General features: G+C 46.2%; 1 pseudogene; it reads right to left on the bottom strand.

Moving 5' to 3' along the window:
• Window positions 1-1,742: 1,742 nt before the first annotated feature.
• Window positions 1,743-23,582, bottom strand: LOC126419530 (basic proline-rich protein-like; annotated as a pseudogene).
• Window positions 23,583-25,344: the final 1,762 nt, after the last annotated feature.

The raw sequence follows: 25,344 nt of genomic DNA, 5'->3' as shown, positions 1-25,344 counted from the left end.
CACACATATATATATATATATATATATATATATATATACACGTTCATCAGGCAATTATGTTTTTTTTTTCCTGTCGTTATCCTTAGTTACTCAACGTCCTCTGCAGGTTAAGGGATTCATCCGGACTTCTTCATGCAACAGTCTTCCAATATACGCATTCATGGTGGTCCCGTATGTTTTCTAATGTCATTTACCCACCTTCGATTGAGGCATATGCACCCTGAAATCTAACAAAGACATTTCTTGGTACCTTGATCAGTCAGTCATCTGTGTACATCTCCTATTCACCTCCGCTGCTTTCATGAACACGTCCCAGATTGCAAGTTTGTACCATCAACAGTTTGATTTCAATGAATTTCACATTAAAAGTTCGTAACTCAATGATACAAAGCAAACCAATTTTAAGGCAGCTGTGACGTAACACGGTGGCAGAGTATCAAATTGGGACACTTTACCTTAAGCAGATTTACACTGAAGTTACGTTCGCCGAGAAGCAGCAGGAAGAGTACTGATTAAGCCATCAGACTGTGGCGTGCCAGCTGTGTAGTTTCCTGCCACATGCCATCATTATTTTGACTCCTCTGAGTCGTTCTCACAGAGGAGACAGAATAATGACACCACGTACGCAGGCAGCGGTTCATCCACGGTGATTTCTTCTCTACTTACCAGAGGACTGGAGCTAAGGGCCAAGATCACTCACGGAGACGCTAAACATTAATGAAAATAAGAAGTATGAGAACATTCTCGATACATTTTGTTAACTAACTTGTTCGTTACGGATGTTGAAGAGAGCAGCAGCTCTGTCTTCCTGAACAGGTCGAAGTTAAAGTACACTGGAATAGTTTGAATACTCACCCTTTCAGTTTCCACGCAGACAGCTTCCCGCGATCTGTTCCTTACTGATTCTGTGCGGATGGCGAGTGAAGTCTTTTCTATTCAGTTGGTGGAAAACGTCACCCTGGTGATTTTTTTCCTCACTAAACCAGGTGGCCAGCGCCATGACCGAGCACGCTATGTTACCCACCCAGCACCATTAGACTGCCATGCTTGACAACAACTGCTGTAGAAAGATTTTCCTCAACATCGTCAATGTTCGACGTCAACGTATGATAACCACCTATAGACAGCCCATGTCAACACTAGTTGTGAAGAGAATGGAATGCATGTTAGATGGGGAGGGGAGGGGAGGGACATCGGAAACAGTACAGTAGTTGCCGTACTGTGGAAACGTGCGGAAACATAACGATTTAACTGAATTCCAAAACGTCATGGTCATTAGCTTGCGGGGAAACGTTGGAAGCATTCCCGAAACTGTTAAGTTCGTGAGCTGTTCATATGCTGCCGTAGCTGAACTATACCGAGCATGGTAAAATGGCGATATCCAAAATTGGTGACGATGTAACTACGGTGCACCATGGGTCATAGATGACAGCTGCGAAGGTTGGCTGTAGAGATGTTTGTGGGCCAATTTGACAATAAAGGTAGCTCAGGCACAACCCTGCTGTCTCCAACTACCATCAATTCAAAAATTTAACGGGTTCAAATGGCTCTGAGCACTATGCGACTTAACTTCTGAGGTCATCAGTCACCTAGAACTTAGAACTAATTAAACCTAACTAACCTAAGGACATCACACACATCCATGCCCGACGCAGGATTTGGACCTGCGACCGTAGCGGTCACGCGGTTCCAGACTGAAGCGCCTAGAACCGCACGGCCACACCGGCCGGCTATTCAACGGGTTATACACTCCTGAAAATGGAAAAAAGAACACATTGACACCGGTGTGTCAGACCCACCATACTTGCTCCGGACACTGCGAGAGGGCTGTACACGCAATGATCACACGCACGGCACAGCGGACACACCAGGAACCGCGGTGTTGGCCGTCGAATGGCGCTAGCTGCGCAGCATTTGTGCACCGCCGCCGTCAGTGTCAGCCAGTTTGCCGTGGCATACGGAGCTCCATCGCAGTCTTTAACACTGGTAGCATGCCGCGACAGCGTGGACGTGAACCGTATGTGCAGTTGACGGACTTTGAGCGAGGGCGTATAGTGGGCATGCGGGAGGCCGGGTGGACGTACCGCCGAATTGCTCAACACGTGGGGCGTGAGGTCTCCACAGTACATCGATGTTGTCGCCAGTGGTCGGCGGAAGGTGCACGTGCCCGTCGACCTGGGACCGGACCGCAGCGACGCACGGATGCACGCCAAGACCGTAGGATCCTACGCAGTGCCGTAGGGGACCGCACCGCCACTTCCCAGCAAATTAGGGACACTGTTGCTCCTGGGGTATCGGCCAGGACCATTCGCAACCGTCTCCATGAAGCTGGGCTTCAGTCCCGCACACCGTTAGGCCGTCTTCCGCTCACGCCCCAACATCGTGCAGCCCGCCTCCAGCGGTGTCGCGACAGGCGTGAATGGAGGGACGAATGGAGACGTGTCGTCATCAGCGATGAGAGTCGCTTCTGCCTTGGTGCCAATGATGGTCGTATACGTGTTTGGCGCCGTGCAGGTGAGCGCCACAATCAGGACTGCATACGACCGAGGCACACAGGGCCAACACCCGGCATCATGGTGTGGGGAGCGATCTCTTACACTGGCCGTACACCACTGGTGATCGTCGAGGGGACACTGAATAGTGCACGGTACATCCAAACCGTCATCGAACCCATCGTTTTACCATTCCTAGACCGGCAAGGGAACTTGCTGTTCCAACAGGACAATGCACGTCCGCATGTATCCCGTGCCACCCAACGTGCTCTAGAAGGTGTAAGTCAACTACCCTGGCCAGCAAGATCTCCGGATCTGTCCCCCATTGAGCATGTTTGGGACTGGATGAAGCGTCGTCTCACGCGGTCTGCACGTCCAGCACGAACGCTGGTCCAACTGAGGCGCCAGGTGGAAATGGCATGGCAAGCCGTTCCACAGGACTACATCCAGCATCTCTACGATCGTCTCCATGGGAGAATAGCAGCCTGCATTGCTGCGAAAGGTGGATATACACTGTACTAGTGCCGACATTGTGCATGCTCTGTTGCCTGTGTCTGTGTGCCTGTGGTTCTGTCAGTGTGATCATGTGATGTATCTGACCCCAGGAATGTGTCAATAAAGTTTCCCCTTCCTGGGACAATGAATTCACGGTGTTCTTATTTCAATTTCCAGGAGTGTATGACTTGTACAGTCTACTTACTTATGCGTTCGCTGTACATTATTTCAGTCCTATCACAAGCGATTTTTGCATATATTTTCATTTTGTTCTGTACGTTGTTCCATTCTTGGATGATTATATTTTTATTTATGTATTTGAAGAGAATCAGTGAATGATCGAAAGATACCTACAGCCGTACAATCCAAACAACTATGAAGGACATGGCAGGACCAACTTTCCATTCTGCCAGTTATTAGGGCTTCTTCCCCTCCATTCACATATGGAGCATAGGAACAATTACTCTTAAAACTTATGAGCGAACGCTGTAGTTAATCTAATCTTGGCCTCACGATACCTTTGGGAGGGATGTGTACGTAGCTGCAGTTCATTCCCAGATTCGTTACTTAAAACTATTTCATGAAACTTTGTGAGCAGGCCTTCTCTGGATAGTTTGCAGGTATCTGCAAACATCTACCAGCATGTGAATCTCCCACCAGTGAGCATTCGAGATGTCTTTCTCCTCTTATGTCCAATATTCCCTATTAATCTACCTATTTGGGACAGGCCCCACTCACTCTAACAGTATTATGAGGTGCGTCACTTGAGAGTTTTGCTAACTTTCTTCTTTGTAGAGTGCATTTCCTTAGTATGCTATCAAAAAACCGAAGTGCACATCCTGCATTACCTGCAATTTAGCCTATGGGATCGTACATGGGTTTTTGTGTCAACTTATCAATTAAATTTAGACTCGTTAACACTGTAGTCATAGGATACTACGTTTTTTGAAGTGCACTAGTTTAGAGTTTCGAAAATTAAACTGAAGTTGCCGTCTTTGTACCACTTATAATTATTATAGTGCTGTGCTCAAAACGTAGATTCTCAGACACTTGCTCCTAAAATTAAGACCAGTAGTTGATGCTAACAGACTTGTATTGGCTAGGAGTGCAGTTTCCACCTGTACCTGTCTGCTTTCTATGTAATTCTTGCACCGATTTCTGCTTCCATGGTAGCAGAAATCTTGACGTCGTGTACTTTGTAATCAACAATTTAGATGTTTGGTTTCTTGCTATTTCTCGATACATTCGTGATTCTTCCGTTTACTGTCTATACACATTTCGTACTCATCAGACTGTTCATTCTTTCAGTTCACTTCATTTTGTCATGCCACTATCGCGTAATTTATTAAAATACTGACTTGGCAGTGGAATAAGGTGCAGTACACAACATAAAATATAGTGACAGCTGAAGCTTCTAGGTAATGAGAAAACATTTGCGACGTCTCGTCGCAAACGAGAGAAATAGCCTTTCACTTGTCCCTTCAATGCTTGAAGTTCATTACAGAGCTTATATGAAAACCATGATAACCCCTATGAAACATGTGTAAATAAATCCTTGGTATTTTTTAGTGGGATATACCTGTATTAACGAAGTAATGACACAAAGAAAATGAAGAAAGCTTGCAGATAAACTCACGCCTCATTGTGGTCGCCTGACCGTTGGAGTCAATAGATGCAATCGAAAATAATGTTGTTCTGCGCAACTGAATGCTTACTCTACAGTTTGTACAAGGGACAGATAACTGAGACATAGGACACAAACACAGCTAGCCAACACATCCCGTAGCATTTGTACGAAAATCAATGTAGCCCAGAGAGGGCGGCGCAGCAAAAGACCTAAGATTCTGCAACTTCTGGCATTTCAGTCCGGCAGCCACTGTCATGACACACTATCACTAGTTTTTACCAGACACCAGATTACGTGTGATGAAATGAGTGGCACACGTTATGTTACTGGCTGTTGAAACCAGACAACAGTCGCTCGAGCCGTCGATAAAACAAACACAAAAAAATCAGGTAATTTTACCCATTGTAAACGAAAAAAAAAACAGATATTTATGGTGTACTCGTGGCTGTTTTGAAATCCTGACACTTAGCAAATTAAGAGACAGATCTGATTATCTCTGTTGGTCCATGGTGATCAGGAGACATCGACTGGTAATTAATTTTCAATATCAATAAACTTCACTAACTGCCATATACTTTAAGTTTTTTTTCCATCAAAAGGTCCCATACGCTTTTATCCATATAAACGAACTTGTCGCATGGCGCCATAAATCATGGGATATCGTGAATTCCAATCGTTATACAATGGCTTCATACGAAACTTGACAGTAACTGTTGCTGTCCCGTCTTCTTATGCATTTTCTGCCGCTATCTTCGGTTAATCAACTACTTCTACACGAAATGGACTACTCCAGACTTCTCCATGCAACAGAAGCTTCTTTTATACACATAATGTTGGTACTTTATGTATTGTAATGTCATTGACCCGCCTTCGACTGCGGTATTGCCTCGAACCTCTCGAAGGAATTTATTGATACATCTATCAATCATAAACCTGGATACATACCATACCCACCTCCACAGTGGTTTCATAAATACATCTGAGACTGCAGTTTGTTCCATAAACTTCTTCGAATAAATTTCACATTAAAAGCTCGTAACTTAGTGTTCTTAAACAAAACTTAATACTCTCGTTGTAAGCTTCCTGTTGAACACTCACTGAAACTTTAGTTCTGACTACTTCATAATTTACCAATAATAAGGAATTTAGCAGATTGGCCAAATATAAAATTGGGCACTGTATCTCAAGATGATTTACAGCCAAGGTACCTTCGCCGATAAGCAGCAGGAAGCGTGCTAACTAAGCCATGTGAGTGCGGCATGCCAGCTGTGAAGTTTGCCAGCCACATGCCGTCATTATTGTGACTCCTCTGAGTCGTCCTCACAGAGGAGACAGAATAATGACACCACGTAAGCAGGCAGGGGCTCATGCGCACTGATTTCTTCTCTACTTACCAGAAGACTGCAGCTGAGGGCCGCGGTAACTCGCAGACTCGCTGAACATTAACGAAAATAAATGAAAATAAAAAGTATGAGAACTTTAAATGCAATTTGTTAACTAATTTGTTCGTTACGAATGTTGAAGAGAGTAGCATCTCTATCTTCCTGAACTGGTCGAAGTACACTGTAACAGTATGATCCTTTGCCCATTCAGTTTCCAAGCACATGCCGTACCGCGATCTGTTCCTTTGTTAGTGATTCTGTGCGGATGTTGCATGAAATCTTTTATATTCAGTTGGTGGGAAACTTCACCCAGATATTTTTTTCCCCTCGCTATGTCAGGTGATGATGTTTGGTTTGTTGGACGCTCAACTGCGTGATTATCAGCGCCCTTATAAATTCCCAAGCTTTGCTCAGTTCAGTCTCGCCACTTTCATGAATGATGATGACATGTTGAGGACAACACAAACTCCCAGTCATCTAGAGGTAGGTGAAAACCCCTGACCATGGTGGGAATCGAACCCGAGACTCCGTGGTCGGGAAGCGAGAACGCGACCGCGAGACAACGAGCTGCGGACTAGTACATCATGTGGCCAGCACCATGACTGAGCACGCTGTGTTACCTACCCAGCACCATTCGACTACCATGCCTGACAATGACTGCTGCAGAAATATTTTCCTAAACACGCTATTGCACTTTCCATTACATTCATGTGAGCAGCGTCAATGTTCGACGACAACGTGCAGTAACCACCCACAGACAGCGTGGGTCAGCGCTTTGGTGGGAGCAGGAATGGGGGAAAGGGGAATGGGGGAGGTAGATGTGGGGGGAGGCGGATGTGGGGGAGGGAGGGTGGGGGAGGGGGGAATGGGAGGTGTGAGGTTGGGAGGGGGAATGTGGGAGGTTGGGAGCGGGAAGGTGGGGAAAATGGTAGGGGGCATGGACGAAGGATGGGCGTGGCGGAAGTCTGGACGGGGGAGGGGGGCGGCAGATGTGTGGACGGGTGAGGGGGGCGGCAGAGGTGTGGACGGGTGAGGGAGGCGGCAGAGGGGTGGACGGGGGAGGGGGGCGGCAGAGGGGTGGACGGGGGAGGGGGGCGGCAGAGGGGTGGACGGGGGAGGGGGCGGCAGAGGGGTGGATGGGGGAGGGGGTGGCAGAGGGGTGGACGGGGGAGGGGGGCGGCAGAGGCGTGGACGGGGGAGGGGGCGGCAGAGGCGTGGAAGGGGAGGGGGCGGCAGAGGGGTGGACGGGGGAGGGGGCGGCAGAGGGGTGGACGGGGGAGAGGGGCGGCAGAGGGGTGGACGGGGGAGAGGGGCGGCAGAGGGGTGGACAGGGGAAGGGGACGGCGGAGGCGTGGACGGGGACGGGGGCGGCGGAGGGGGGGCGGCGGAGGGGGGGGCGGTGGAGGGGTGGACGGGGGAGGGGGGCGGCGGAGGGGTGGACGGGGGAGGGGGGCGGCGGAGGGGTGGATGGGCGAGGTGGCGGCGGAGGGGTGGACGGGGGAGGGGGGCGGCGGAGGGGTGGACGGGGGAGGGGGGCGGCGGAGGGGTGGACGGGGGAGGGGGCGGCAGAGGGGTGGACGGGGGAGAGGGGCGGCAGAGGGGTGGACGGGGGAGAGGGGCGGCAGAGGGGTGGACGGGGGAGGGGGGCGGCAGAGGGGTGGACGGGGGAGGGGGGCGGCAGAGGGGTGGACGGGGGAGGGGGGCGGCAGAGGGGTGGACGGGGGAGGGGGGCGGCAGAGGGGTGGACAGGGGAGGGGGTGGCAGAGGGGTGGACGGGGGAGGGGGGCGGCAGAGGGGTGGACGGGGGAGGGGGGCGGCAGAGGGGTGGACGGGGGAGGGGGCGGCAGAGGGGTGGACGGGGGAAGGGGACGGCGGAGGGGTGGACGGGGGAGAGGGGCGGCAGAGGGGTGGACGGGGAGAGGGGCAACAGAGGGGTGGACGGGGAGAGGGGCGGCAGAGGGGTGGACGGGGGAGGGAGGCGGTGGGGGGGTGGACGGGGAGGGGGGCGGCGGGGGGTGGATGGGGAGGGGGGCGGCGGGGGGGGGGGTGGACGGGGAGGGGGCGGCGGGGTGGTGGACGGGGGATGGGGGCGGCGGAGTGTTGGATGGGGGAGGGGGGCGGCTGAGGGTCGGTGGGGGCGGGGGCGGCGGAGGGGTGGATGGGGGAGGGGGCGGCGGAGGGGTGGACGGGGGAGGGGGCGGCGGAGGGGTGGACGGGGAGGGGGCGGCGGAGGGGTGGACGGGGGAGGGGGCGACGGAGGGGTGGACGGGGGAGGGGGCGACGGAGGGGTGGACGGGGGAGGGGGCGACGGAGGGGTGGACGGGGGAGGGGGCGGCGGAGGGGTGGACGAGGGAGGGGGCGGCGGAGGGGTGGACGAGGGAGGGGGCGGCGGAGGGGTGGACGTGGGAGGGGGCGGCGGAGGGGTGGACGTGGGAGGGGCGGCAGAGGGGTGGACGTGGGAGGGGGCGGTGGAGGGGTGGACGTGGGAGGGGGCGGCGGAGGGGTGGACGGGGGAGGGGGCGGCGGAGGGGTGGACGGGGGAGGGGGCGGCGGAGGGGTGGACGTGGGAGGGGGCGGCGGAGGGGTGGACGGGGAGGGGGCGGCGAAGGGGTGAATGGGGAGGGGGCGGTGGAGGTGTGGGCAGGGGGGGCGGTGGAGGGGTGTGGTGGAGAGGTGGACGGGGGTGGGAGGACGGGGGGGGACATCGAAAACAGTGCAGTAGTTGCCATACTGTGCAAAAGTGCAGAAACATAGATATTTATCTGACGTCCAAAAAGTCATGATCATTAGCTTTCGAGGCAAGACTGGAAGCTTTCCTGAAATGGTTAAGTTCGTGAGCTGTTCATGTGCTGCCGTAATTGAAGTATACTGAGCATGGCAAAATGGCCATATCCAAAATTTGTGACGTGGCACCATGGGCCATAGATGATAGATGCGAAGGATGGCTGAAGAGATGTTTGTGGGTGAATTGGAAAATAAAGGTAGCTTAGGCACAAACCTGCTGTCACGCTACAGTTCGCTGTCTCCAACTACCATCAACTTAAAAATTGAACTGGTTATATGGCTTGTACACTCTACTAATGTGTTCTCTATACATTATTTCAGACCTATCATAAGCCATTTTCGCATATATTTTGACTTTGTTCTCTAAGTTGTTCCATTATTGGGTAATTATATTTTCACTTATGTATTTGAAGAGAATCAGTGAATGATCGAAAGATATCTACAGCCATACAATGCAAACAACTATGAAGGACATGGCAGGACCAACTTTCCATTCTGCCAGTTACTAGGGCCTCTTCCCCTCCATTCACATAAGGAGCATAGGAACAATTACTCTTAAAACTTATGAGCGAACGCTGTTATTAATCTAAGCTTGGCCTCGTGATGCCTTTGGCAGGGACGTGTAGGTAGCTGCAGGTCCCACACACTTTAACAGTATTCTCAGGTGGGTCACATGAGAGCTATCTTTTTTGTACAGTGCATTTCCCTAGTATTCGACCAATTCACCGAAGTGCACATCCTGCACTACTTGCAGTTGAGCCTATGGGATCATTCCTTTTCATATTACTATAGCGTTACACATGGGTTTTCGTATCGACTTATCAATTCCATTTATGAATCGTTAACATTGTAGTCATAGGATACTACGTTTTCTGAAGTTCGCTAATTTACAGTTTCGAAAATTAAACGCAAGTTGCGTCTTCGTACCACTTTTAAATCATATTGTGCTGTGCTCCAAACGTAGATTCTAAGATATTTCTTCAAAAATTAAGACCACTTGTTGATGCTAACAGACTTGTATTGGGTAGGGGTGCAGTTTCTGCATGTGCCTGTCTGTTTCTATGTAATTCTTGCACCCTACATCATGAGTTTTTTTGCTTCCAAGGTAGCAGAAATATCCTTGACGACGTGTACTTTGTGATCAACAATTTTGATGATAGGTTTCTTGCTATTTTTCGTTACATTCGTGACTCTTCCGTTTACTGTCTATACTTATTTTGTACTCATCAGAGTTTTCATTCCATTCAACAGGACATTCATTTCATTTCATTTTGTCATGTCGAAAATATTGTTGGTCTGCGCAATTGAATTCGTACTCTGCGGATGTACCCCTACAGTCCGCACAAGGGACAGATAACTGAGACCTAGGATACGAACACACCTGGCCGGCACATCCCGTAGTATTTGTACGAAAATCATTGTAGCCCACAGAGGGCGGCGCAGCAAAAGACCTAAGATTCAGCCACTTCTGGCATTTGAATCAGGCAGCCACTGTCATGACACACTATCACTGTTTTTTAGCATATACCAGATTACGTCGGATGAAATTAGTGGCACACGTTATGTTACTGGTTGTTCAAACCAGGCAACAGTCGCTCGATCCGTCGATAAACACAAAAAAATCAGGTAATTTTACGCATTTTAAACGAAAATAACGGATGTTTGACGTGTACTAGTGGCTGTTTTGAAATCCTGACACTTACCAAAATGAGAGACAGATTTGATTATCTCTGTTCCTCCATCATAGTCAGGAGACATCGGCTGGTAATTAATTTTCAATGTCAATAAACTTCACTAACAGCTGGATACTTTAAGATATTTTATATCATTCTGAAAGCAACCACTTTCGACATTTAATTTTTCCATCTTCAGACCCCATACGCTGTTATCCAAATAAACAAACTTGTCGTATAGCGCCATAAATCATTGGCTATCGTGAATTCCAATAGTTATACAATTGTTTTATACGAAGACGTGACAGTAACTGTTGCTGTTACGCCTTTTTATGTATTCTTCGCCGATATCTTCAGTTACTCAACGTCTTCTACACGTAATGGACTACTCTAGAGTTCTCGATGCGACAAAGGCTTCGTTTATACACATAATGTTGGTCCTTAATGTTTTCCAATGCCATTGACTCACCTTTGGCTGCGGTGTTAGTAGCCTGGAATCTCATAAAGGAATTTATTGTTAAATCTAGCAATCATAAACCTGGGTACATACCATATCCCGCTCCACAGTCGTTTCATAAATACATCTGAGACTGCAGTTTGTTCCATAAACTGCTCCTTTGTCGTCGAATGAATTTCACATTAAAAACTTAGTGCTGTTAAACAAAACTTAATACTCTCGTTGTAAGCTTCCTGTTGAACACTCATTGGAAGCTTAATTCTGACTACTTCGTAATTTACCAATTTTAAGGAATTTAGACGAGTGGCCGAATATAGAATTTTGAACTGTATAAAAAGATTTACAGCCAAGGTACCTTCGTCGAAAAGCAGCAGGAAGAGTGCTAACTAAGCTATCTGAATGCGGCATGCCAGCTGTGAAGTTTGCCCGCCACGTTCCGTCATTATTTTGACTCCTCTGAGTCGTCCTCACAGAGGAGACAGAATAATGACACCACGTAAGCAGGCAGCGGCTCATCCATGCTGATTTCTTCTCTACTTACCAGAAGACTGCAGTTGAGGGCCAGCATCACTCACAGAGTCGCTAAAAATTATTGAAAATAAAACGTATGGGAACGTTATTCTCCATGTGGTTTTATTAAGTAACTTGTTAGTTAAGAATGTTGATCTCTCTCTCTCTCTCTCTCTCTCTCTCTCTCTCTCTCTAGCTCTCTCTCTCTCTCCCACCCCCCACCCAGCGTGCGTCTGCGTTTTTTCTAATGGGTTAAAGTGTACTTTACCTATCACGAAATTCGATAACTATTTTCGGTTGCTATCTGCAACCATCTTCATATCATTCAAAATATGAAAAGGCGGCGAATAAGCAATGGAAAGTATCTTTAGCTTTATCCCCTGTTCATCGTAAGAATAAACCCTGATGTAAACACTACGCCATGTATTCTTCTTCCGCGCTTGCTTGAATCTTATTGAATTTCTTTTCGCGTGGAGCGCAAGCCAATCTGTGACCAGTACAGTCAAGTGCGATCATAAGGATACGTTTTATGCTGTGTTACACGCACATACACTGAGCAATAACGCGGGACAACCACTTTACCAGCGCATTACACTTTGACAGCAATGGCCTGCCAGCGGTCCAAGTAACGAGCAATTCAGACGAGCAAAGATGCAATATAGCTTGGAATGTCATTTCATTTTTAAAAAGAATGAAGTAATATTCGGCGAAATTCCATCTTAGGTGACCAGACGGAAAGCATAAAATGCTCTCATTCTCACCTTACATAGTATTCTGATTACAAACAAGTGTGATGAAAATTCCTAACTTACCACAGAGTAATTTTCCTGAGTCAGTTATGTGTGACTCAAAAGCGTGCTGCAGGGATTTTACCGTACTATTTAATACTGAAGCCAACGAAGGTATTAATTAGTCAATTGTCAGGCAATCTCTTAGCTTCTTCGTTATCCGGAATCCGAGAAATACATTTCAGTTCTGGCACTATTTGCTACGTTGGTAACGAGGTAATCAACAACACAATCCACGTAGCCATCCAGGCACCGCACCTTCTCCCTTCTCTTATGACGTGCCGTTCTATATCACGCGAACGTTCGGCAGTGACGTGTGAAAAAGCCGTGTGCGTTACTTCCAGTATGTCTGGCAGCTTAACAGTCATGTTATTTCTCTGGACAAATCCCGTAACTTGGTTCCAGATCAGTTCTGTTGGATTAATATTGTAATGGTACAGTGGCAAATGTAAAAGTGCAGCATTAGTAAGGTGTGCTCGATGTTGTGAAAATGATTGTTTTCCGTGTTTCTACGACGTGGTATGAAACGATGCACATAGTCCAAATAAAGAGTATTTGGTTTTCCATTTTTGCTTTAAAAATTAATTTATGTTTTCTTAATCTAAGGAACCTTTATTAAAAGTCTTTCATAAAATATCAATAGTTTAGAATTTATATATGAAATGGAAACTGGGGCTTCGCGTGCAATGTGTAATTAGAAACAAGACGACGTGCATCACTCATAAAAAATGATGCATTTTTACATGTACAAGATGTAGGTATTTCAAATTGAACGAGAAAGAAATATCACTTAGGCAAGACTTGAACTAGCCAACTATGAACTGCAGTAAAATATCAAGCTACTACGCTACCGATACTGCCATACATATAAAATGAAGTTGTCTCTCAACTGTGTCTAATACAGTCTTTCGAATCAAACTACCTCTTTAAAATTATGAAAACATTAAGAACAACCTATTTCTCGGCACTTTTTAACCGTGTTCCACACGCGTGTTTCACTACGGAACAGTAACCAGCCCCAGACATTTTCATACTGCGTATTAACAGCGCGAGAATCAGAGCACAACAGTGCAGAGATTGTGACTGTACACGATTTTTGAAATAAAAACTACATAGCTAAAGCGAGATTAAGACATACGATGATGGCTGTTAATGCATTTGAATATCAAAGTTTCATGTAAAATAAATTAGTAATAATATATCTCACACATAAGTAGAACGTACTTCCAAGAGCGTAACAACACCAGTGTATCTGTGCTACGGCTTCTGACCAATCATCGTGTTTGTGTTTGTTTGCATCAGCTTCATTCTTATGATGAACGGAGTAGAGTCATGCAACATCATGCATTCTTAAGTACCAAAACAATAACAGTACATAGCTGAAAACGTCACCGTGATCAAGCCAATTTGTAGACGATTACTTCGCAGGTTGGCCGTCATATATGAAATTGTCCAGTTGATCCAACTTCTACCCATCCAACTGTTCTATTTCCTATACGACCGTCAAATGCTTCAAATGGCTCTGAGCACTATGGGACTTAACATCTGTGGTCATCAGTCCCCTAGAGCTTATATCTACTTAAACCTAACTAACCTAAGGACATCAAACACATCCATGCCGGAGGCAGGATTCGAACCTGCGACCGTAGTGGTCACGCGGTTCCAAACTGAAGCGTCTAGAACCGCACGGCCACACCGGCCGGCTATACGACCGTCAATCCGTTCATTACAGATATTACATGAAAATAATCATAACGCCTATGAAACCCACGGTACTTCTGAATCGGATGCACCTGTCTTACTGATGTAACGACAAAAAATATGACGAAATCTTAAGGACAAACCTTACACCTCACCATGAGCATGTAACCGTTGGGGTCAATGTACTTAGCCCACAAAAAAGTTGTTCTAGGCATCTGAGTGCCTAGTTGATTGATTTACCTACACTAATGGATGTATCTACAATGCCTACGGGGATAAGTTACTCAGATACTCACTGGATCCAAACAAAGTGACCTGAGACATCTTGCATCAGCTGTGCAAAAATCACGGAAACCGCAGAGGACGACACAGCAAAAGACCGAAGACGTTACTGCTTCTGCCATTCGGATGCGGGGGGCCATGTAATGGAATACTGTAACTAGTCGTTAACCGATACTGGACTACATGGGACGAAATTACAGGCACACGTTATGTTACTCGCTAAGCAGACCGGGCAACAGGCGCTCGAGCCATCGATATAGTAACACAAGATTCAGCTCATTTTAAACGGTAAGGTGTAGTTTAGGGCAGGTATTTTGAAATACTGACATTGATAAAAATAAGATACAGATACGTTTATGGTTGAGCAGAAAGCAGATATTTTCTTCTACTCGCTTAAGCGAAGGCATTAATGTATGGAAACACCAGTTGTGCATCATAATCATCGTAAGTATAAAGTCTCTTGACTTTATACTTACAACAATGCAGGTAGGCTGGTAAATAAACAAGACTTTGTCCTGCTATAATCTTTTTTTCCCTTCGGTTTTGTGTCTAGTGGTCACATCTCAAGTTCGCAGTCATGTTGGTAGTGATCGAAAGTAAAACATACCTCCATCAGGTCATTACGTATTTTCTGTGGTCATCTTCAATTACTCAACGTTTTCTACAGGATAATAGACTCCTCCAGGCTTCTCCAAGCAACATAGTCTACCGCTATACGCTTCATATTCGTCTTTGTATGTTTTGTAATGGCATTTGCCCACCTTATTTTTGGTTCTCAGTCCCTCGGAATCCTACAAAATCTTTGGTGTATCTGTCAGTCACGAACCTGGGTACGTATTCTACCACCTCCATTGTGTTTCCCCAAACTCGTCTTAGGCGGCAATTTGTTCCATAACAGTTGTTTGTTTTTGAACGAATTTCACAATAAAAAGTCCTACCTTAATGCTATGAAACAAAACTTAATACACACGTTGTAAGTTTTCCGTTAGACATTTGTTGGAAGCTTAATTCTTACTGCTCCTTAGTTTACCAATTTTAAAGAAGCCTAACAGTGTCTGAATGTCAAATTGGGCACTGTATGTCAAGCACATGTATTAGGTAAGTTACCTTTGCGGAAAAGCAGCAGAAGCAGCACTAACTAAGCCATCTGACAGCGACATGCAAACTGTGTAATTTCCTGCCTCATGACGACATTACTATGACTCCTCTGACTCGTTCTCACAGAGGAGACAGAATAATGAGACCACGTAAGTAGGCAGCGGTTCACCCGCAAGGATCTCTTCTCTACTCACCAGGAAGCTGCAGTTGAAGGTCAGCGTCACTTCGGGAGGCACTAAATACTATTTAAAAATTTGTTGAAACTAGAACGTAAGGGAACATTTTTCTTGATGTGGTTTGTTGACTAACTTGTTGGTTAAGAATGTTGAAGAGAACTTCGTCTGCGCGTGTGTGTGTGTGTGTGTGTGTGTGTGTGTGTGTGTGTGTGTGTGTGTGTGTGTGTGTGTATGCGCGCGCGTGCAGTCGCGCGTTGGTCAAGTGACTATCTGGCAAATTCAAACTTTCTTTCTTAACTGGTTAAAGTGTACCGTTGAAGTCCTTGAAGTTCAATTCCTGCGTTTTTTATGTTCTTCCTCTTTGCTTCTCTGTGCATGTCGCATGATATATTTTATATGCAGTTATGGAGACTTTCGCACTGGTTTCTTCATCACAGGAGATTGCCCCATGTCATAGCTGCACGCACTGAGCTACCGAACCGGAACCGCTATACCACCAGGCCGGTCGTCGACGGCATACGGTAGCATTGGCAAGGCAGGGAATATTATGTTGATCGAAATTTATTTTAGTCTTATAAGCGATTTTCGCATTTATTTCTGTAAATTTTTCCATTCGTGAATGATTATAATTTCATTCATATATTTTAAGATAACTATTGAATTATCTAAAAAATACACTACTGGCCATTAAAATTGCTACACCAAGAAGAAATGCAGATGATAAACGGGTATTCATTGGACAAATATATTATACTACATATTTGGTTGGAAACTTTCCTCATGTCAGCACGTTGTAGGTGTCACCACCGGCGCCAACCTTGTGTGAATGCTCTGAAAAGCTAATAATTGCATATCACAGCATCTTCTTCCTGTCGGATAAATTTCGCGTCTGTAGCACTTCATCTTCGTGGTGTAGCAATTTTAATGGCCAGCACTGTGTCTATGTCACATCTGCTAGCATATTTCGCAAATCAATGTGAAGTACATGGCAGAGTGTTCTTTCCATTCTACGGGTTATTAGGGCTTGTTCCTGCTCCATTCACGTACAGAGCGCGGGAAGAATTATTACTGTCTTATTGTCTCAGTGCACGCTGTAATTACTCTCATTTTCTCCTTGTTATTTCTATGGGAGTGGTGCACCGGGACCTGTAGTCATCATTTAAAGTTGGTTATGAATCTTTGCAAGTGAGCTTTCTCGGGATGGTTCGCAGGCATCTGCAAACACCTACCAATACAGTTGCCTGAGTACCTCTGGCGCACTCCCACCTGTGACCATTCGTGTTGCCTTCTGCAAGTGTCCAACATCCCGTGTTAGTCCTACATTTTTGGTACAAGTGCTACACACTTGAGCAATTTTCCGGGGTGTGTTACATGGGTTCTTTGTAAGCAGTTCCCTTTGTGGACTACGTTTCCCTGGTGTCCCACAAGTTGTCTGCCTCCTGCAGTTCATATCACTAGGCCGATGTGATCGTTCCACTTCGTATTGCTATAAATCGTTACACGCAGGTATATCTCTGAATTGATCGATATCATTCACTCCTTTCTCTTTTAGTCACAGGATACTACGTTTCTTAGTATGGCGAAGTGCACCATTTTACACTTCTGAGAATTTAACGTACGTTGGCATCTTTCCACCACTTTTGAAACTTACCGAGATCTAATTGTGTATGTGAGCAGCTTTTTTCAAAAATTATTTCATTACAGACAACTGACTCATCTGCGAATGTCTGAGGTTATATTGTCTGCAAAGTCAATATGAGCAATAAGCGTCCCAACACATTTCCAGGATGTACACTTGAAGTTCTTTCAGCATCTGTCGATGACTAAGCACGAAAGATAAAACACTGCATCCTCCCCGTCAAGAAGTCCTTAATACCACTAGAAATTTCCTTTGATACTCCATGTGATCGCATTTTCCGTGTAATTGTAGGTGTGGCACTGGGTCAATTTTCAGAAATCAAAGAATTCCGTATGTAGCTGGCTACCTTGACCTTTCAGGGCTTTACATGAACGATATTTTCGGAATCCGTGCTGGGCGGCATGCAGGAGGTCATTCTGTTCAAGGTATTACGTTTGAGTCGGGAATATGTTTTAGGATTCTACAACAATTTGGTGTCAAGGATACTGGACGGTACTTCTCCTATCCTTCATATTGACGAGTGTTACCTGTGCTTTCTTTCAACTACTGATCACGGTTTTTTGTACAGTAGATCAATTCAGCCGCAAATTTTGTATAAGACGTGACGGAGATACCGTCGCGTCCTGGAGCTCTGTTCTATTTTTATGTAGGCCTAACTGGTACTGTAGAAAGCAACTTTTATTTCAAGCGCAAAAATTCGATTGGTATCCCTCCCTTATCAAAAGGCTGTCGATTTGTCGATGGAACAGTCCGCATAATTTAGCAACACTTTTTCTATAAAATCGCTACGTTCGTGATGAAGTGAGAGCTGACTCTGCCTTTTGTATAGGGAGCTACCAATAAAACACAGCTACGTCAGCCACCCCAGGGGTGTGTGTGAAGCGTCAATATGTGGCAAGCATTGGCAGGCATACAACACGCACACAAGTCTTTCTGCTCCAGGCTCCCACGCCTCACCCTCAACTTTTCGCGTTATCAGCGTGAACTACAAGATACTGTCTGGGCTGAGTGGGAGCTTTGAACTACAGTTTATGTGGCACAGCGAAAATTTCTCAGGCAATGTAGAGGATAATCCACCAGAAAAAAAAGTTACTCAGACCGTACAGCTACTGAACTAGGAGGCTGTACATCGAGCTGGTACATGCTTCTGAGTTTACACACGTACACGCAGGTGCTGTCCTCCTGGAGAAACCACTGTCATGTACACCGTCATACTGTGACGAAGCTGTATGACGCATGGATGACTGAAGAATTTGGAACATCTCATTACCAAATATAAAATTATAAAAATTTTAGAAATTTTCTATCAAACTTCTTAAAATTTTCAGTAATCTTTTATGTACTGTCACAGTCGTATTTAACATTAAAAATTGCGTACGAAGTGATGACTACTTTCGGTAGGTAAACTACCATTCTTCGGATCAAACGTACTACTATTATTGCACCAACAATGAACAACACCGCTGCATCGACCGTAACATTCTTGTTATAAATCTTCAGGTATGGAAATGAAATGAGCGTTTGGCGTCATTGGCCGGGAGACCCCTAGTGGGGCAAGTCCGGTCGCCTTGGTGCAGGTCTTATTACGTTCGACGCCACGTTGGGCGACCTGCGCGCCGGATGAGGATGAAATGATGATGAAGACAACACAACACCCAGTCCCTGAGCGGAGAAAATCTCTGACTCAGCCGGGAATCGAACCCGAGCCCACAGGACGGCAATCCGTCACGATGACCACTCAGCTATCGAGGCGGACATATTCAGGTAAAATCTGTTGTGTACGGCCATGCTATCTGTGACAGCCTTTGAAACAAAATGCCTGCACAGCGTCGTAAAAAAATTTATACTCTGAAACATCCAAATAATTGTTTTCGTTACAGTCAGTAACTGCAAGCAGAGGTTCACGAAGTAAGGTGTAACTGAAGTCAAAAGTAAAACATTTTGTTTATGCAACGACATTAAGCAGCGCTTGAGGTGGTAATAAGAGGGACGTCACTGAGCAATTGATGACTGGAAGCAAATGATCTGGAGTAGGAATGACGCTGTACTCTGCAGCAATACGATGGAAGTGTTTGGGTTTTGCGAATGCCTGGGGAACGTTACCTGCCGTCATGTGTAGAGCCTACTGTTAAGTATGAAGGAGGTCTTGTTGCGGTGTGGGGGAAGGGTGGGGTATTTTTTGTGCTTAGGGTTCGATCCCCATATTGCGCTTAAGGAAATTTTAAACTCAGAATGATATAAAACATTTTACAGGACTGTGTTCCGTGTACAGTAGAAGAACCGTTCCGAGACGACTGTTTCTATTGACATGACAATTCACCCTGCTACAAAGGAGGATGTCTGAGGCAATGGTTCGTGAAATAGATTAGCTTACCAAAATTTCCGACCGCAGCCCAATGGAACACCAATGGGATGAGCTAGAACGTCGACTTCGCCCGGACCCTTGTGTCCATCATCATTTCTCTGGTTTTGGTTCTGGAGGAACGATGAGCTGGCATTCCTCCACAGACATTCAGAAATCTCACTGAACGGTCCCCTCCATAGGTGCAGCGCCGTAAGGGTGAAGGAAGGAAACAGCCGATGTTAACCTATGCTAATAGGCGTCCGGATACTGATAATGTATCTGATGTGGCTAACAGAACTAACATAACGAAAAGATCGGGCAAATTGAAATTACAACATTACCATTATTTTTCAAGCACACGTCTAGAAGCCTGGAATAATATTTGTTGAACTACAGAGTGACGCAGTTAAAAGTAGCCCGCCTCCTCTTTGAAAGCAAATGCAATTTACCTACTTCTGAAAGACTATGCCACTATAACAATGGGCAGTTTTATGCAATAATCTATTATTAGCATTCTTCAGTCAGAATTTCCGTTAATTTCATCAGTGGAGTTAGACGTTGCTCTTTGCGATGTGCAAAGTGACATTCTTGCTAGAAGAAGTAATTGAAATTGTGGAATCACATGCGAAGACAGGTTCTATGAAGGAAACTAGGGAAAGTTTATGGGTTAAGGATCCGGATGAACGACTACCAGCCCAGAGATCAATACCGAGTCTGTATAAAAATTGGCGCGGATACGGATCTGTGCAAAATATAAGACGAGGAAAAATTCTTACAGTTCGCACGCCCCAAGTTATTGTAGACCTTCGACAGAGAATTATTCTGAGTTCAAAAAATTCTACTCGTAAATTCGCCCAACGGGGGAATGTAACCAGGAGGAGCAGAGGAGCACGTGGTACACGGCAACAGAGAACCCTAACATTGTGCGCCATCAAGCACTCAGTGATGAAAAATTTGGCGTTTGGCGCACTGTAACAAGAACGCACATCATTGGACCAATATTTTTTTGGCACTGCAGTTGTGTATACATTTTGTGCTCAACTCACTGAATATGAAAGACAATAGTACTACTTCTAGCAAGATGGGGCAATATGTCACATGTCTAAGGTATCCATGGAACGAGTCGATGACGTCTTCACTGAGGGACGAAATGTCAGCAAACGTTTATGGCCATAACGCTCGCCAGATCTAATAATATGTGACCTTTTCCTGAGTGCACACTTGAAGGGCAAGGTGTATGAGACAAATACACACACACACACACACACACACACACACACACACACACACACACACACGAACCGAAAGACAACATCAGCCGTGAATTTGCCACCATTCATATCCGAACTTCACGCCGAATGTATCTGAATAGTCTTAGATATGCACAGCTGTATATTGATGTTGTATGGGGTCACTTTCAACATCTTCCAAAAATGCATTTTTCATTGTAATTTCACTGGATTTTTTTTTAAATACTTAAGCAGGCTACTGTTACTTGAGGCACTCTGTATAACGCCGTCATGGCAGGTTGGTTTCCACCCCTCGCGTATCTTCTTTTACGTGGCCAGAGCTTTAATCGAAGATACTTGGTGACAAGAACTACGTGGCGACCACGAGCGCTTGCAGATGTTAACACTGGCCAATGTCATAGTGTACGGGCAGTGTCTGGAAATGAGTGGGTCCCTCGCACTTTATAGTTTGCGAGGCGACAGATCGATGTGTCGTGGTCAGCCAGATAAAGTGGCGAACGAGCGCTTTAGGTGTAAGAGGCCGTCGGGCGAGGTGCCGGTCGTAATGACCTGTGGCGGCAAAAACTCTGCGAGGGCGTGCCGTGCGGCGGCAGCGCTTGTAAACGGCTTATCGCGTGTGGCCGAGTCGCGTATCGGAAAAGGTTTAGAGCCGGGAGCGCACGCGCGTGGCCGGGATCCGGGGCTCACGAGACAGTCAAGGTGGGTGGGTTGGTGTCGGTGTGGGGGTGGGAGGAGGGGGGGGGGGAGAAGTGAAGGAGTGCGAGCGTCGCATAACGCAATAACAAGGCAGAAAGGGGGGGTGGGGGAGATGTGTAAGTTTCCAGCCTAACAACACTTTTAATCACACTTTACTTCATTATGTTTTTTACACCTGTGACCTAACAACTCTTTGCCTTAGAAAGAGCCACGCGGGGTAGCCGCGCAGTCTAGGGTATCTTGTCACGGTCCGCGTGGCTCCCGCCGTCGGAGGTTTGAGTCCTCCCTCGGTCATGGATGTGTGTGTCGTCCTTCGCATAAGTTAGATTAAATAGTGTGTAAGCTTAGGCACCAACGACCTCAGCAGTTTCGTCGCGTAAGACCCTACCACAAAATCCCAATTTCCTAAAAAAATGGTTGAAAATAAAGTTCGGAGTGAAAGGTAGTTAAAACGAGGAAACTGTAGCAAGGTAAGGTTTATCTAAAACAACCGTTTTGCGCATCATGCATGGTTCAAATGGCTCTGAGCACTATGGGACTTAACATCTATGGTCATCATTCCCCTAGAACTTAGAACTACTTAAACCTAACTAACCTAAGGACAGCACACAACACCCAGTCATCACGAAGCAGAGAAAATCCCTGACCCCGCCGGGAATCGAACCCGGGAGCCCGGGCGCGGGAAGCGAGAACGCTACCGCACGACCACGAGCTGCGGTCATTTGGGCATGAAAAAAGCCAAGAGTTTCAGGGGTAAGACAAGGCTGCAGCCTGTCTCCACTGCTGTTCATATTATTTATGGATCATATGTTGAAAACAATAGACTGGCTGGGTGAAATTAAGATATATGAACACAAAATAAGCAGTCTCGCATATGCGGATTACTTAGTTGTGTTGGCAGATTCGATTGAAAGTTTGCAAAGTAATATTTCAGAGCTAGATCAAATGTAAGGACTGTGAAGATCAGCATCTCTAAAACGAAATTAATGTCAGTGGGAAAGAGATATAAACGGATTGAGTGCCAAATAGGAGGAACAAAGTTAGAACAGGTGGACAGTTTCAAGTACTTAGGATGCATATTCTCACAGGATGGCAACATAGTGAAAGAACTGGAAGCGAGGTGTAGCAAAGCTAATGCAGTGAGCGCTCAGCTACGATCTACTCTCTTCTGCAAGAAGGAAGTCAGTACCAAGACCAAGTTATCTGTGCACCGTTCAATCTTTCGACCAACTTTGTTGTATGGGAGCGAAAGCTGGGTGGATTCAGGTTACCTTATCAATAAGGTTGAGGTTATTGATATGAAAGTAGTTAGGATGATTGCAGGTACTAGTAGATGGGAACAATGGCAGGAGGGTGTCCACAACGAGGAAATAAAAAAAAAACTGGGATGAACTCTATAGATGTAGCAGTCAGGGCGAACAGGCTTAGATGGTGGGATCACGTTACACGCATGGGAGAAGCAAGGTTACCCAAGAGACTCATAGGTTCAGCAATAGAGGGTAGGAGGAGTCGGGGTAGACCAAGGAGAAGGTACCTGGATTCGGTTAAGAATGATTTGGAAGTAATAGGCTTAACATCAGAAGAGGCACCAATGTTGGCACTGAATAGGGGATCATGGAGGAATTTTATAAGGGGGACTACGCTCCAGACTGAACTCTGAAAGGCATAATCAGTGTTAAATGATGATGATGATAAAAAAAAATCTGTTCCTTTATCGGCAAAATGTTCTATTACAGCAACTTTCATTTCGTCATCATCAGTTTTACTTCCTGGATGGTCTTTCTTCAGTTTGGAGAAGAGAGAGCAGTCACATGGGGGGGTCACATCTGGACTATAGGGTGGGCGGTCAATCTGGGAGCCACATTCCTTTACTGGCGACTTTTCAATTGCGACCGTGTGCACTGGCGCATTGTCGTGGAGGAGACTAACACCATGTGACAACCTTCCTCGCCTCTTTTGGTTGATAGGGCCGCACAATTTGTGCAGAAGTGAAGGGAAGTCCTCTGGCATCCCAGAAGACTGCTGCTGTGCCCTCCTTTGTGGACCCAGTGACCTTCGCCTTTCTTGGTGGAGCTTCACCAGCTTTACGCCATTCAAGAAATTCTTTCTTGGGACGGAGGATCGCTACACAGAACCATAGTTTCATCCCATGTTTCAGTGGATTCCAATAATTCTTTCTGGTTGCCATGGCACAGCTCCAAGAACTTGGTGCAACAAGTCATACGGTGCTCTTTCTGCACTGCAGAGAGAGGTCTGGGCACCCATTTTTCTCTGGCCTTTTTCATGTCCGAATGATCATGCATAATGCGCAAAACGGTTGTTTTCGATAAACCTTACCTTGCTACAGTTTCCTCGGGTTTTAACTACCTTTCACTCCGAACTTTATTTTCAACAATAGCAGTGGTTTCCTCAGTCAGCACCTCAACAGGTCGACCAACACGTGTATCATGAGCAATGCTCTCTCCGCCTAAATGTAACTGTTTAGACCATTCCTTCACTGTGGAGAATGAGGGGGAAGCATCATTACGAACACCATCCAAGCCAACTTTGATTTCAGATGGTGCAAGCCATTCTTTTGTCAGGGACTTCATCGCTGAAGGATGCTCGATTTTATTCACGGTGCGCGGCACGAAAATGTCCTAATCAAAGGAGCGTCAGCATTTCACTGCGGCTAGTAGCAGACTGCAATTCGTGTGCGCATCTGCTGAGAGATGTCGCTAGCTCCCGTCCAAGGAATTTCAACCTTCGCGCTTGTGTACAAGGACAGACCTGGACGGATAATTCAAGGTCGGGCCGGAAACTTCTGGAACCTACCTAGTACAGTTACAGATTAACAATTTTGTTTATTTTTCCTTTACTTTTACCACTAAACCCCGTTTCTTGGGAAATTTCATGACTATACACTAATGGGAAGTACCCAGAATGTTTTGATTAGTGAGACTGTGAGAATCGCAACATGTGACATAAATGACCGTATCTTTTGGCTGTATTGACTTAAAAGCTTATATTTACAATACCGTCAAAGAACCAAAGACCTTGGTATGTGACCCAAATTCTGACTTGATACATCTACTCGTTCCTGAGCAAAAAGGGTCTTGACAGCTGGACTGACAGACGGACAGACAGACAGACACAGCGAACTGAGTCATCCTATAACGGTTCGGTTTTCATCAATTGAAATACGAAAGCCTAATAGAAAGGGTACAACTCTACAAACATGACGTAAAACGCCATTTCAGCAGTGCTGACAGGGGAGAGTAAAAGTAATTACTCAGTGCGCCATTGCGACTAAAGAGTGCTGAACACACACTGCGTGACAAGACAATGAAACATCCAGGAGAGGAGGAGGAAATAAACGAAACTTCACGGGTTGAAAAGCTATTTGACATTATTTCAGTGACTACGAAGTAGAATCAAATTTGCAAATAACTGGCAGTATGAGCTAACTTATCAGTATAATGAAGCACCCCCTCTGGTCTGGTTGTACGCACTGATTCGGTTGGGAAGGGTGTTGTCCAAAATCCGTAAAACCCACTTCTGATGCAGGCTGTCCCACAACTTTGGTAATTGGTCCTGGATATCCTGGATACAGTAACTGGGAAGGAGTTGTCCGAGCTGGTACGAGCTGGTCCGACCTATGTTGTATTAGGAACACATTTTGATATCTTCTTGACCATAGTAATATATCAACATAACGTAGACAGCACATGGAAATACGTAATATGTGTGAACGAGCTTTTCCTTATTGAAAAATGGCACGAGGATATTGTAGCTTGAAAGGTAACGCATGACGACGCAAGATGCCCGTGTAGTGCCGTTGTGCCATCAGAGTTCTCATACTTGTGGCCGAGCGGTTCTAGGCACTACAGTCTGGAACCGCGCGACCATTACGGTCGCAGGTTCGAATCCTGCCTCGGGCATGGATGTGTCTGATGTTCTTAGTTAGGTTA

This window comes from Schistocerca serialis, chromosome 9, assembly GCF_023864345.2.
Source record: "Schistocerca serialis cubense isolate TAMUIC-IGC-003099 chromosome 9, iqSchSeri2.2, whole genome shotgun sequence".
NCBI lineage: Eukaryota > Metazoa > Arthropoda > Insecta > Orthoptera > Acrididae > Schistocerca > Schistocerca serialis.
Note: the sequence above shows the minus strand (reverse complement) of the source record. Positions and strands in the feature narration are given on the sequence as shown.